Here is a 16,484-nt window from a genome sequence, read left to right on the forward strand (position 1 = left end):
AAGAAAACAATACAAATTTTTTTTATAAACTACTTGATCAATTGTATATGTAATTGGGACAATATGTATGCATATATATATCCTCCATAATTCATAAGTATCATAATTTTCATAAATATAAACTAGATCTTAACATATGTTGATTAGCTTGTATAATTGGGCTTAAAGTCAAAATTCAATTAAAAAAGTCAAAATCAGACCAAAAATTGTCAATAATTATGGCAGCATGACGCCGCGACCATGGCGGCCGACACAGGAAAATGCCAAAAATCAGTGTGGCGATTGCGTTTCCATCACGAACCGCTACGGTTTAGCGCCATAATGATGTCGTAGCTGATATTTAAAAACTATGTTATCAGGTCAAACCCAAACCCTACTCTAACAATCAGGTTCTAATTGGATCTCATTAACTTCGTGTCTGTTCATGTCATGTCAAAAATTGCTAGTACCACCATTAATGTTAGTAAACTACTATACAATTTAGCTTGGCATGATACGATAACGACCTTAAACTTGATATTACATGATAAAATATAATATTGTACGATAAAACAACTGACCCCGAGGGTGGGGTGTTTGGCTGACCCCCGACCTGTTTACTATTCAACGAAAAGATCAAAATACATGGGGGAGCCCAAAAGTGGCCATCACCCAACAAACAAAGAGTAACATGGGGACCAACCCTACGAAATCTGACACTGTGCTACACTATGTTACACTCATAAACGATTACAAATAAACCAAACCAGTTCGGTACTATTAACTACTCTTCTCTCCATCTTGGTGTGAATCTGAAGTTCGGGATGCCTTGTCTTTTGAGTTCAACAATCGCCTGGAGTTTCATTGGGGAAGTCCTCCCGTCAGAAATCTCAAGGCCCTGGTTAATGGATCTTCTTCCCACGAGGAAATCTTCCGCTTTATTCCCTTCCCCAAGTAATGTGCGAGATTTTATATTGTATCCTTATGGGATCCTTCCTAATCTTTGTCATTGTGTGTCGAGCCCGATGTGTCCGCATTAAGCATCATCACCAGCACCATGGCATCAAGTTCAATCCACATTCGATTGCCCATTGTTCGGGTAAGGGTAAATCCTTGACTGGAGGCGATCATTTCGGCTACCAAACTAGATGCCACTGCAAACTGTGCGCAGAATGCACGCATCATTTGTCCTCTCGAGTCGCGGATGAGACCTCTTCCCCTGCCTATTCATGTTGTTGAAGAGAAGGCTCTGTAATATTGAGTTTTACCCACGTATGCTCCATGGGTTGCCATCACCCCGATCGACTTCTCGATCCTGGTGAATCTCACCCACCATTATCTCATCCAAGCAGCAATGTTCACATTATTATGGTTCAGCCGCGGAGCAACCGAGAACCAAGCTGCAGATTTACCTCATATTGCATTGGCTGCTTCACTTTGCTAAGGATAGCATAGTCGGGGAACCGTGACTAGGGGTGGGGGTATAAGAAGCGGGAAAGGAATTTAGGGAAAATAAAATCAAACATTGGTTGCGAGACATGACTAATCAAGTGCTGATACATAGAAGAAAAGTTACCCGATACATAGAAGAAAAGTTACTCGATACATAGAAGAAAAGTTACTCGATCATGAAAAGTCAAGATGGTGTTCTCGCACGGTCACCTTCTCTGCCCAACATGTCAGAGGTTTCCATGTGCCGGGAAGGTGGCCACCTTCCACGGTCACCTTCTCTGCCCATCATGTCAGAGGTTTCCATGTGCCGGGAAGGTGGCCACCTTCCACGGTCACCTTCTCTACCTTTCACGGTCAGAGGTTTCCTGTGTACACTAGTCCAAGTAGGGACACCACCCTTACTAGGACCCGAATTCGATTCACATATATCATCATTCATAATTCACTTGGCCTTAGCCAACAGATAGGCATCATACAAAACATTTATGGCAAGACAACATCTTTAAAAATCACGAACATGTGTTCGTGTTTTCACAAAATACGATTTGTATTTTTAGTATAAGAAAGCTCACCTTGATCGTTTAGTTCCCTTAACTTGAATCTTTCGTTCCGACTTTAATTGCGAACATACCCTTTTGAAAATATCACAATAGGATAGCACTAATTTAGTTTTAAACTAATCTAAATTAAATTAGAAAGAAAATCTCAAGGTTTAACCCTATTATTATTGTTATTATTATCATTATTATTATTATTATTATTATTATTATTATTCTTTATTATATTCTTTGTTAAGGAATTTTTGAAACTTACATAATTTATTATTAGTTCGTTTGCTATTTCGGCTCCAACTAAAATTGGTGTTCTATACCTTACTAATTATTCCACAAAAATATAGCAACTTGGATCATAACAAATCATTTTATCTTACTTAACCATTTTGATTTAAGCCCAGAAATTAATTAAATTCGAAATGGGCCTCATATTCACTATGCATTGCAGCCCCAAATTAATTAGAAGTAGTTGGGCTCGATCTTGTAGTTGGGCTCGAATTTGTGATTGCATAGCCCAATTAATTAAATCATGAGTCCAAAATTAGGAAACCCACATTCAAAAATACCCTACCATTGTCTTCCTCCCTCATTTCACAAATACACAACCTCCCTCCCCTCTCTCTCGTCGCCGCCGATCCGCCGCCCTGCCAGCGCCGCCGCTCCGGCGGTGCCCCTCTCTCCCCTCTTCTCTCCCTTCTCCCCCTCCTCTCTCTCTTCTTCTCTCAGTCTCACGCCGCCGCCGTCCCCTCTCTCTCTCTCCCGATTCGCCGCCGCCGCCACTGTGCATGCACAGGCGGCGGCTTCGCCGTCCTCCGTCCGGAAGTCCAGTCGTATCAACGGTGGTCTGCACTCTCTCTCTCTCTCTCTCTTCCCCTCCGATTCGCTGCACCGCCGCCGCCGCTGCGGATCCCCCACCGTCGCGGATCCGCCTCCGTCGCCGAGAACCTCCCCCAGCCGCCGACGCCGATTTCCGACAGGTAAGTAATGCTCAATTTTTATCATTTCCCCCCTTTTGTTTTATTTTAAGGACTTAATCTTGAATTTAAAAGTGTGGTGTTTTTAATTGTAGATCCGTCAAGGTTGCAATTTTAGTGATGGATTTGGGGTATTGGGCTGTCATTGTTAGCGACGGGTTGCCGAGCTTGCTGCCGGAATCTGGCAGATTCATACTCGAGATAAGTTTTCTCATTCTTTCTAGTTATTAAGGCAGAAGGATTCTACTTTGTTTCTATTTACTGGATTTGGTGTGTGCAGAGAACTTAGGATTTGATGATGATGTGGGTGAGACAAAAAGATTTGTATATACGTACATATACATAAAAGATGCAAGTGGCGTATCTTGCAAGAATAAGATGCAAGTGGCGTATCTTGCATTATTCTTGTCAGAGAATGGTGATTTCTTCTGAAAATTTGATCCTCCAGGATCTGCCCATCTCTCTTCTTTTTTTATTTTTTATTTTATTTAATTTAATTAATTATTTGAGTATTTATTTACTTGTTTATTTATTTGGTGTAGATATAATCGGTTCAAGTTCGTGGTCGTCCGCATTGAAGTACCCGCTTTCTTAGAACGTAGGATGTATTAAATTTTGTTGGACTTTTGTTGGATGTATCGGACATCAAGATTTTAAATTTTAGGATCTTATTTATTTATTCGTTTATATTTATTATATTCATATAGGTGTAAGATATTTACGTGTTCTATTTACTTGCCTAACGTCAAAACAAACAACGATGACAATCTATCGTAGCTCAGATTTAATCGCATAAAAGTCACTTATATAGGTAATCAAGCTAATAAAATTGTTTCTATTAATATCGGTTTAGCGGATCGTTACATACTACCCCCCTTAAAAGAAATTTCGTCCTGAAATTTAGGAAGTAGTTAGACAAAAAGCTCGGGACATTTTTCCTTCATTTTCTCTTCCAGCTCCCATGTTGCCTCTTCCTGTTCGTGGTGTTTCCACAAAATCCTCACTGTAGTAATCGACTTATTTCGAAGTTGCTGCATCTTTCGATCTAGTATTCTCACCGGCTTTTCTTCGTAACTTAGGTCAGGCTCTAGAGCGATTTCTTCATGGCGAATCACATGTTTTGGGTCGAACACGTATCTTCGAAGTTGGGAGACGTGGAATACGTTGTGTACGTTCCCAAAGTTGGATGGTAATGCCAAGCGATATGCTACTGGGCCCACTTCCTCCAGAATTTCATAGGGTCCAATGAATCGTGGTTTTACATATATTTTTTTAATCACTAGAAATTTCAAATTTTACTTTGAAGATGAAATTTAAAAATTATTTCCTTCGTCCCATAAAGATATGAGCATATGATATAACATAGGAATTAAGATAAAATTAGTAAAGTAAAAGTGATGAGGAGAATGGTAGTTAAAATAGTGTTAGTGGATAGTGGGATCCCCGTTATAATTAGTGTTTTAATGATAGTATAAGTTGTAAATAACTTGATGTATGTGGGTAATAAATTGGGATAACTTTTCATAAATGAAAATACTCATATTTTTATGGGACAGACAAAAATAGAAAGTGCACATATTTTTATGGGACGAAGGGAGTATAAAATTGAGAAGATATTAAACTAAAATATCATTTAATATGTAAAAATCTAAAATATGAATAAATGAGACTAAAATGAAACAGTTACTTTTTATAAATGAAAGGAAAGATTATTCCCATGAGAAATGGAATGATTGTTTTAATTGGAATGATAATATAAGTAAAAAATATACCAAGCAGAAAAGAATGAAATGAAAGTGGAAATATCATTTTAATTTATGATACCAAGAAGGGCCTAAGACCCTTTTTAGTTTGAGTTTGGATCCCCTGTTGTGCAGAGAAGCGCTACGGGGGATGTTGTTCCTCACATTTCATTATTTAATATACTAAGAAATAAAATATTAAAATACCAATTTCTTTTTTTTTATAATATAATGGGATGTGAAGAACAACATTTTCCATTATACGGGTAGCGGGTATACCCGCTACCCGCGCGGGTATACCCGTTAGTCCCGATAATACCCGATATTATTAGTATTAGCTATATATCATATTTTAATACTTTATAGAATCTAAGAGTTCTAAGAGTTCTTTTGAACATTTTAATATTCCAACAACCATATAATTGAAAACTCACCGGAACTAGCTATAGAATGTGCGCTCATTTTTATTCTCAATCTATTCAAAGCTTACCATCAAAATCAATACATTAAATTAGGGAACATTGTCGTCTATTAGGATTTTTAAATTTTTGGGTTGGGTATGGGTACCCGCAATATCGGGTACGGGATACCCGACACGGGTATCGGGTAATCCCGATATGTTGAGGGGCAGGTATTGGGACAACATATTTGGCTGAAATCGGGTACATGTACCAGACTTGTCGGATACGGATATCCGTGGATAACCCGTTTCGCCACCCTTAATCAAAATCATTTTAGTTTTGATGGAATTGAATGTTTTCATTCTATTAATTTGCTTAAAATGAAGAGAGGAAAGAATTATAATGTACTGGATAATACCCGACAAGGGTATCGGGTAATCCCGATATGTTGAGGGGCAGGTAATGGGACAACATATTTGGCCGAAATTGGGTACAAGTACTCGTGGGTAACCCGTTTTGCCACCCTTAATCAAAATCATTTTAGTTTTGATGGAATTGAATGTTTTCATTCTATTAATTTGCTTAAAATGAAGAGAGGAAAGAATTATAATGTACTGTATTTTCTATCTTTATCCTATTTCTATATTTTATTCCATTGTACTCCAAGTACGAGGTCTGTGACGGAAGCGGAGAGGAAGCTGATGGATGTGGTGGATACGGGTGAGCGAGGTGGTGAGTGATGTGGTGGATCGTTTGGTGGAGAGGCAGGATAAGCTGGATGGGCAGTTCGCGGAGATGATTCAGGCCCTCGCAGCTATTAATGGTCAGCTCCGACGACAGCCGTTGAAAGCGGAGGAAGGAGAGGCGTTCGTGGGTATGGGAGGTGAGAACGCAGATCCACCGGAGGACTGGGGAAGATCCACACGCTACGAATTCCCTAAATTCGATGGCGATGGATTTGAAGGGTGGCTGATGTGCGCGGAGTTCTTTTTTGAGGTGGCAAAAGTGCCGGAGAGAGGAAGGGTTCGTGTAGTGGCGATTCACATGGAGGGAAAAGCCTTGCAATGCCATCGGGGGTTCATGAATTTGCAGGGTGAGGTTGGGCATGCCAATTGGGATTGTTATGTGTTGGCATTGTGAGCTCGCTTCGGTGCACAAGCCTACGAGGATCCGCTGGCGGATCTGAGAAATCTGAGGCAATCGGGATCACTCCAAGAGTATATGGAGGCATTCTATGAGCTATACCCGCGAACTGGTATCCACAAGGACCAGGCCTTAAGCTTCTTCTTGTCCGGACTAGTTGACGAGCTACAAATGCCCGTTCGGATGTTCAAACCGAAGAGGCTAGCGGAGGCGTTTTCCTTAGCTAAACTACAAGAGCTCACGGTGCGTGCGTTGGGAGGGAAGCCGAAGGGTAGCTCTGGTGGGGGACAATCAGGGATGGCTACATATTCTGGTACTAAATCCTTAGCCGTGACAGCTACGACCTCAAAGGGGATTTTCTGGAACTTCGGCACCACGAGAGCAGGGTCGGGTGGAAATATGCGACCTCGTTTGACCCCAAAGGAGATGAATGAGAAGAGGGCGAAAAGGTTGTGTTATTGGTGTCCTGAGAAATTCACTGCTAATCAAGTATGCTCAAGGCGTGCGGGCATTCGTGATGCATATGGTTGGAGAGGAGGAATCTGAGGAGGAAGAGGAGCCAGTTACAGAGGAGACACTTAATCTGGAGGAGATACAACTCTCTCTCCATGCTATGTGGGGAACAAAGGCGCCGCAAATTATGCGTATTTGAGGAGCGAGTCATGGCAAATCCTTGAAGGTGCTAGTTGATACCGGAAGCACTCATAATTTCTTGAGCTCTCGGATGGCAGAAAAACTTCAATGTGAGACTGTGGAAGTTCCTCTTAAGGCTGTAGAAGTGGCAAACGGTCAGGTACTGAAGTGTAATCGCAAGTGTGTGGAGTTTTCGTGGGTGATGCAGGGTATGAGGTTTGCTACGGAGTTTTCATCATTGGGCTTGAGACTTATGATCTGATTTTGGGAATCCAGTGGTTGGCAACCTTGGGCCGCATATGGTGGGACTTCAGTGACACGAGCATGGTCTTTATGCTTGGCGGAGAGGAGGTGCGGCTGACAGGGGAGAAGGGGGCTACTCCAAGAGAGCAGTTACAATGTCTTCATGTGTGGAGTGAGCAAGTTCTGGAGGATGAAGATGTTAAGATCAGTACGGTGATGACTGCAGTTGTGGTAGAAGTCATGTCCTGTTTCACTGCGGGTCAGGATGAATTATGGCCAGTTTTGAGCGAGGTATTGCAGGAGTTTAAGGAGGTTTTTGAGGAGCCACACGGACTGCCACCCCAACGAGAACATGATCATCGTATCACTCTCAAAAGTGGTGCAGAGGCGGTGAACATACGCCACTATAGATATGCAAGTCAACAAAAAGATGCAATCGAAGTCATGATAGCAGAAATGCTACAAACAGGGGTGATTCGTCCTAACCAGAGCCCGTTTGCAAGTCCCATCGTGTTGGTGAAGAAAAAGGACGCGACGTGGCGTATGTGTGTAGATTGTCGCGCCCTCAATGCTATCACCATTAAGGATAAGTATCCAATCCCGGTGATTGAAGAACTCTTGGAAGAGCTGGGATCAACTGCTTGCTTCTCCAAAATAGATCTTCGATCGGGCTATTGGCAAGTCCGTATGGCTCCGGAAGATATCTACAAGACGGCTTTCAAGTGACACGCGGGTCACTACGAGTTTTTAGTGATGCCCTTCGGGTTGAAAAATGCGCCAGCAATGTTTCAAAATCTTATGAATTCGGTATTCCGTGAGTTTTTGAGGAAATTCGTTTTGGTCTTCTTTGACGACATCTTGGTATACAGTGATAACCAAGAGGAACATGTGCAGCATCTAAGGCTGGTTTTGGAGTTGATGAGGGAGCATAGCCTTCTTGCTAAACGTTCTAAATGTTCATTTGGATGTAGTGAGGTGGAGTATCTTGGCCATGTAATCTCAAAGGCAGGGGTGGCGACTGATAAGGGGAAAATTGAAGCAGTTTGGCATGGCCTCAGCCTAGAACCATCAAACAGGTGCGGAGTTTTCTCGGTTTAACGGGGTACTATAGGCGTTTTGTGCAAGGGTATAGTTTGATAGCTCGACCCTTGATCGATGTTGTCAAGGGCAGCAAGTTCCAGTGGACTACACCAGCTCAAGAGGCTTTCGAAAGGCTCAAGTCCTCGCTGACAACAACCCCTGTTTTGGCATTGCCTGATTTCTCGCGCGACTTCATAGTGGAAACTGAGGCATCAGGAGTAGGAATTGGGGTTGTCCTTATGCAAGATAAGCATCCGATCGCATTCATTAGCAAGGTGCTATCCCTAAAATATCAGGCCCTGTCCGTTTATGAGAAGGAATTATTGGCCATATTGCTCGCGGTGAAGAAATGGTGTCACTACCTTCAATGTCGGAAGTTTGTGATCCTAACTGATCATCAGAGTTTGAAGTATCTGTTTGAGCAGAGGTTAACTACACCCACGCAGCAAGCATGGATGACAAAACTCATGCAATTTGATTATGAAATTCGTTACAAGAGAGGAGTCGAGGACTCGGTGGATGATGCGCTATCTCGGGTACCAGAAACAGAGTTGTATGCACTCACATCATATGTTATTGAAGGGGTTGGTAGCAGAAGCGTGCGTTCTAACGGATCACATAAAACTGATCTATTTAGCATATTATTTACACAAATTCTATTCACGTAATTATCACATGTATCATGCTCATAACTTGAATTTTAAACATGCTTTAGCATAAATAATCCCTAAAACATGATACTACGGAGTTAGCCAATTTACCTTGTTGATTCACTTATGAATTGAAGATGGCTTGCTTCTTCTCCACGTGAAGATCTTGAGAACTCGACCTCGGATCTTTTGACTAGTGTCCCAGACTGTAGACTGATATTTGTGTGGGCAAATCTCACCAGTGTACTAGGACTTAAATAACGAAGACAGAAATCTACTCACAGAAGGAGAACAATTTTCGATTCTCTCTCTAAACAGAGGGGGACGAAAATTATGATGTGGAAAAGTTGTGTTTTCTGTCTCCTTTATTTTCATATTTATATTAAGTCACATATTGGGCCCAGTCAGGGATCTAAGGAAGAATTTGGACATGGCCTCACCCAATTAGCTTTTTACTAATTAAATTGAACCCACAATTTAATATAAGCTTATATTGGAATATTACAAGCAGCCACTACAGAAGTAATATTGAACTGCATTTCCAAATCTGAAATTACAAGTATTCCGAATTTCCTTTTATTTGTTTAATTCATTTCTCGCGCTTAAGATAGAAACATCCATTAATTAATCAATGTCTGCTATGGACTTAATTAATCAACATATTTTAATCTCCAAGAATGGACTTAGCAAGAAACTCTTATTTATTAATTATAGAGTAATCAAACTCCAACTAGCTAGGTTCCGAATAATAAAACCTTGTTTCGAGCTCCTCTTGTGGATGTTATCAAACGAGACTCTCCTCGTGCACGATTCAACATAATCGCAATCCTAGCACCGCCAGATAATGATCACCACTACCCAATATACTTGGATCGTTGGGTGACGAAAAACCCGCACCTTTGGTAAGTTAAAGTAGAAGATACTCAATATCGTATGCTCAATGCTAACGTACATTGATTAAGAAATTAATTATCAAGACCTCGTCTTTCAGTAGATAGCATAAAGACTCGTCTTGCTGTTAGATCCATTCAGTGCTATACCACACCAACGTCATCTTATTTCAATAAGGCTTAGAAATAATCGGACTGACATTGCAACCTTTCACGATAGGTAGTCTAGGCATATCTAGGTTGTGAAATTCATATTTTTTCTTTATTCAGGACTGACCGCGTACCTTAAATTGAGCGCAGCCCACAACCGGTCTACTAAAACAAAGACTTAGACTTTGTTATGTTTGCTTATACATTTAAATACGCAATAAACATCTATTAAATGTAAAACATAACAACATTATGACAAAAATAATCTGTTGCATTCATTGGAATTATTGGCCATATTGCTCGCGGTGAAGATAGAAACATCCATTAATTGTTTAATTCATTTCCCGCGCTTAAGATAGAAACATCCATTATTTGATTTCCTGCGCTTAAGATAGAAACATCCATTATTTGATTTCCCGCGCTTAAGATAGAAACATCCATTATTTCCAAATCCGAAATTACAAGTATTCCGGGTTTCTTTTTATTTGTGCTTAAGATAGAAACATCCATTAATTAATCAATGTCTGCTATGGACTTAATTAATCAACATATTTTAATCTCCAAGAGTGGACTTAGCAAGAAACTCTTATTTATTATTCATAGAGTAATCAAACTCCAACTAGCTAGGTTCCGAATAATAAAACCTTGTTTCGAGCTCCTCTTGTGGATGTTATCAAACGAGACTCTCCTCGTGCACGATTCAACATAATTGCAATCCTAGCACCGCCAGATAATGATCACCACTACTCAATATACCTGGATCGTTGGGTGACGAAAAACCCGCACCTTTGGTAAGTCAAAGTAGTAGATACTCAATATCGTATGCTCAATGCTAACGTAAATTGATTAAGAAATTAATTATCAAGACCTCGTCTTTCAGTAGATAGCATAAAGACTCATCTTGCTGTTAGATCCATTCAGTGCTATACCACACCAACGTCATCTTATTTCAATAAGGCTTAGAAATAATCGGACTGACATTGAAACCTTTCACGATAGGTAGTTTAGGCCTATCTAGGTTGTGAAATTCATATTTTTTCTTTGTTCAGGACTGACCGCGTACCTTAAATTGAGCGCAGCTCACAACCGGTCTACTAAAACAAAGACTTAGACTTTGTTATGTTCGCTTATACATTTAAATATGCAATAAACATCCATTAAATGTAAAACATAACACCATTATGACAAAAATAATCTGTTGCATTCATTGGAAAATAATATTTAGAGTTTTACAGTATTCAATCACTCGAAAGGTGATTTCTAGTATATAAACCCTAACAGTTATTCCCCTCGAACTTATTACAAAGGTTCGGGCTTCATGGTCAAAGGATGCTCAGATGATGCAGGTTATCGAGGATAAAAAGAAGGATCATACTTCTCATCCCAAGTTTGAGTGGAGGAAGGAAGAGTTGAGGAGGTCGGGAAGGCTGGTAGTTGGGAATGACTTGGAGTTGAGAGCTCAGATACTTTCATTCTTTCATGCTTCGGCCGTGGGAAGGGCATTCAGGAGGGCTAGCCACTTATAAACGCCTCTCATCGCTGCTCTATTGGCCGAAGATGCTGAAAGATGTGCTCGAGTTTGTGCGGGTGTGTGTAGTGTGCCAGAAATACAAGGCAGGGAACTCCCCGCCGTCTGGACTGCTCCAGCCGTTGCCGATGCCGACGACATTATTCACTGATCTGATAATGGACTTCATCGAGGCTTTACCGACTTCGCAGGGGAAGAATGCTATCTTGGTGGTCGTTGACTGAATGAGCAAGTATGCACACTTTATGGCATTATCTCATCCTTTTACGGCTAAGCAAGTAGTCGATGTCTTCTTGAACTCAGTTTTTAAACTCCATGGTATGCTGGTCAAGATAATCAACGACCGAGGATCCATTTTTGTGGGCGCATTCTGGAAAGACTTCTTTGGGTTATTAGGCATTGAGTTGCTTTATTCGACGGCCTATCACCCAGAGACGGATGGGCAATCGGAGATGGTCAATCGGTGCCTGCAATGCTACCTCCGTTGTATGACTGGGGAGAGACCTCACTCGTGGGTACAATGGCTTGGGCTCGCAGAATTTTGGTACAATACCTCGTACGATTCCTCTATTCGGATGACTCAGTTTGAGGCGCTATATGGGTTTCTTCCGCCGATACATGTTCCCTACTTACCGGGAGACTCGCGAGTGGAAGCGGTTGACGTTGCTCTAAGGGATAAGGAGGAGATGATAGCCATGCTCAAAAGAAACCTGCAAAAGGCGACTGATCGCATGAAAAGGGAGGCTGACAAGCACCGGGTGGATAAGGAATTCAAGATAGGTGATTGGGTGTGGTTGAAGTTAAGGGCCTATAGGCAGAAGTCGATCAAGGGGAATCAGCCATATCAAGTCCTTGATAAGATAGGGAAGGTGGCCTATAAATTGCAACTGCCAGCCACCGCCACTATTCACAATGTTTTTCATGTGTCCTTGTTGAAGGCTGCCGCACCACCTACTGGTCCGAGCTCTAACCTGCCGCCGGCTTCCCAGATTCAGGAGAGTGTTCCGCAGACAATTCTCGAGCGCAAAATGGTGAAGCGTCGTGATCATGCAGCTACACAGTGGCTTATCCATTGGGCCGGCCATTCTCCGGCGGATGCATCTTGGTAGTTCGCGGATAAAATCAAAGCTCGTTTCCTTGGTTCCTTGAGGACAAGGAACCTTAAAGGGGGGAGTATTGATGCATGCATTGCTGAAGGGGACGTGTGATCGTATGCATCATGATATTAGGAGCACATGGAAAATAAAGCTAAGGAATAATGGGTACAAGTGGCATCCGAGTTGGCATTCAAGGGAGGGCGTGTGGCATGAAAAGTGCATGGAAAGTGAGGATGGCGTGTGCTGTGACGGAGGGGGGACAGACGTTGTTGTTGCTGACAGCCGTGAAGAATATGCAGACGGCAAACAATCTATAAAATAAGGGGACCACTGCTTTGTTGAGCATGTTAACTGTGTGATTGTTCTTGGCCTACGGACCTGTGATCCAAGGGATTTAGCTATAGTTCCTTTTCATATCGCATTGTTATTCTCTGAATTCTTATCAATATATTTGCTCATTCCCCTTATATTCTCAATTACGCACATTTCACTTATTTTTCGCTGCTTTTGGGGTGTGAGAGCGTGTGTTCCGACGACGGAGTGAGCTCATACCCTATCAGCGTCTTTAATCAGCGGACAGATGGAGTAATATATTGTGTTTTTTGCAGATTATATTTGATTTTGCTGCAAAGAAGCTAATCAGCTACAAATCCAAGGATTCGTCGGAGAGTTTGAGAGGGAATTTCGACGCATTTATACGAGGGCTCATCTTCTTCCCCTTGAACATTCCTGGAACAGCATACAATAAATTTCTACAGGTAAAAATCTTGTATTTCAATGAAAACATTTGATCTAATCCTCTTAATCCTAATCCTAATCCTAATCCTAATCATAATCCTATTGTGCAGGGAAGAAAGAAGGCGATAAAGATGCTCAAGGACATGCTCCAAGAAAGATGAGAAAAAGCACGAAAAACACAGACTGCAATCGAATGAAAGGATACGATGCTAACGGAGGACATAGCTGATAAGACTAATTTCATGCATAGGTCTAGGGGTTGAATTAAAACAATTTTAGGGTCTAACACATGTTTTAAGCCAGGTGTGCAGAAGAAATCGCCAGGTCGAGGACCAAAGAAGATGAATTACAAGGACCATGCAAATATGGCGAATAAGTGAGCGAATTCGGAGGAAAATGACTAGACGGAGGGATCGTGAAACTGAAGGGCAGAATGGAGATTTCTGCGAAGGTTTCTAGAAGATCCTACCGCATCTATATAAGGAAGAGAGCATGCAATGCTCGGGGACTTTTGGCACTTAGGCCTCTGGTTCTTAGCTCACACACTTCTGCATACTTAGGGGATTTTCGGAGTTTCAAAGGGGGTTACGTTTGCCGTCACTGTTGCTTTCTAATTCTCGACATTTGTGGTGTAATACCATCCTTGCAGAGGGCGAATAAACAATTTCCCATTTTTATTTTAGTGACTGCTGAGGATTTCACCGAGCTTCGTCGTTCGAAGCTCGGCTGTGTTTTCGGTTAAATTTCCGTAGTTTATGCAATTTCTATTTTCCGTATTTGAGCTGCTGTTGAGTTTTGGTTATGGATGTTCATTATTTTGAGTTTGTTGTGATTACTGAGTTGGATGTTTGAGTTTCGTGTTGGTTGCTGAGTTTGGGTGGAATCGTTGAAATCTGGTGTTGATCGAAGTAGATCTGGGTGAATCGGGAACTATGGAGTTGATTTTGGTTGCTGTTGGGTTCGGTTTGCTTGGATTCGGAGTGGATTGAGTTTCTGACGTTGGATGTGAAGAGTGATTGAGATTTATGCCTAGCTTTCGTATTTTCATTTCATTCCGCCTAGTATACGTAGATCTGTTTTATTTCTGGTTGTTTGCAAGTTTCCGACGTCCGAATTTTTACATTTTGTTTGAATCCCGGTATATGCTCTGTTTTCTTCATCTTCGTGTTTGATTCAGTTGAAGTTATGCATGTCATTGTTAGTTAGGTTCTTAGTTTGTTAGTTGCAGCTTTTCTTCCGTACTTGATATTTCTGGAAGTTGGTCCCCACTTCTATTTGCGTTCTGTTTAGCTATAGTTGGTAATTGTTTGCTTGGTCTATGAAGTAAGTTTAAAATTACGTAGATCTAATTATGTTCGATGTGTGCATGCCATTTACAGTTTACTAGGTCTAGTGTTTAATTTCGTGCTTAGGTCTAGAAGTAGTTATATCTCAACCCAAGTTTGCGTGGCAGCAGCCGTTTTCTAACCAAAAATCTCTAGATGCTTTCTTACGTGTCTATCTTCATGGGATCGACCCCTTGCTTCTCTATACTAGTATATAGTATAACGGGTTGAAGGATCTTTGAACGCGAGAGTTTGTGTGTCCATCGACAGAGTCTTCCGCGTTGCCTTGAGTTCCTAGACCTAGTGTTTAGTGGATTCATTGGACTTGGCAGCTCGATCTAGAAGTTTATTATACACACACTCACACTAACGACAAGCGTGTGGAGATCCAGGGAAGTGCCTTAAACTCTACTCCTTTTCTTGTTAATGGTCATCGGGTGAAGACTTTTAGGGATAATTCTGAGTTGTGTGTAGTGGAGGAAGTGCCACTACACGCACTCCCTATTATCGCTTAATTGGTCTGGGGGGAATACTCTCGATGAATTCCTGGGTCAGGTAAATTGGAATGTTTCTTTTCGTATCTTTTCACTGAACCAGGGAATATAGAGAGTGCTCAATTGAAAGTGTAAATATTCAGCTGTTTTTATAAAAGAAAAAAATACCAAACTAAGAGAAAAAAATTAATCTTCCAAAAATATTTTCGAGTCACCAGACTCATTAGGGAAATTGTTTTGTCACGTTTTGAATCCTTGACCTGGGAGTCTGGCGTTTCATTTTCGTTTGTTTTTGCCTACGTGTGGTATCGCGGAGAGTAGCATTTACATGGGGCAGAAAAACTTAGGTTGGGAGGGAAGTGGTCAGTTTTGAAATTTAAGTATTACTTTATGGGAAGGCGAACGGTTGCTTACATCACGCCTGCAACCGTCTGCAAAACCGTACGCGCCCTTACCCATTTTTACTTCTTTCGTCCCATACGCTTATTTCTTCTAAAAACAAATTCTCTCTCTCACAAAACAAAAAAAATCCTCAATTCTTCTCTCTCACGATACCTAACATTCACTAACCCGTAAATTCTTTCAAAGTTTTTGAGGAATTTTCAGATTCAGGCAATGGAGAACACATCAAATGCCGGAAGCACCGCCGGATCTACCGATTCCAACGCGGCGACTTTCATGGCAGAATTGATGCTGAAATTTGGCGGTCCGGAGGAGGCAATGAAAGCTTTTGCCCTGCTCACGACAATGATGGGGAAGGCCACGCCCGCCGCATCGACATCCACCACAACCACCGCACCACCATCGCCGCAAGTTCCAGAGGATAAAATTTCCCGACCATCTACCGTACATGCAGAAGTCGACTCGTTTACTGGCGAACCAGAAAAAGAAGTCGCGGTGGGCGAAGAGCAGGAACAAGGGGCAGATCTAGTTGCGGAGATGGAACAGATGACGGTTGTTGAGGGGGAAACCCCTGTTGTTTCTGCTGTTGGTGATCTTGAGGAGGAAACCCCTGTTTCTGTTGTTGGGTTGTCTGAGGGGGAAACCCCGACTGATAAGGTTGAGGGGGAAACCCCGGTTGGTGAGTTGGAGGGGGCGACCCCTGGTATTTCTGAAGAATTTGTTGGGGGGAGAACCCCGGAAAGGATGGCGGGCGGGGATGCCCTAATTTCTGAGAAGGAGGTTGCTAAGGGGGAAACCCCTATTTATATTGAGGGGGCAACCCCTGGGTTGTCTGGGGAGGCAGATGCCCCTATTACTGAAGAAGTACACGAACCCGTTGAGGACGAGGTTAATCTCATAGTGGATCTGACAGATGTCCCGGAGGGGACGGATTCGTCGTTTGACAAACGGGAATCCAGGAGACAAGCTCGCCGGAGCTTGTTGGACGAAATTGATAACTCCGACCAGC

The sequence above is a fragment of the Salvia splendens genome, chromosome 12, assembly GCF_004379255.2.
Source record: "Salvia splendens isolate huo1 chromosome 12, SspV2, whole genome shotgun sequence".
Lineage (NCBI taxonomy): Eukaryota > Viridiplantae > Streptophyta > Magnoliopsida > Lamiales > Lamiaceae > Salvia > Salvia splendens.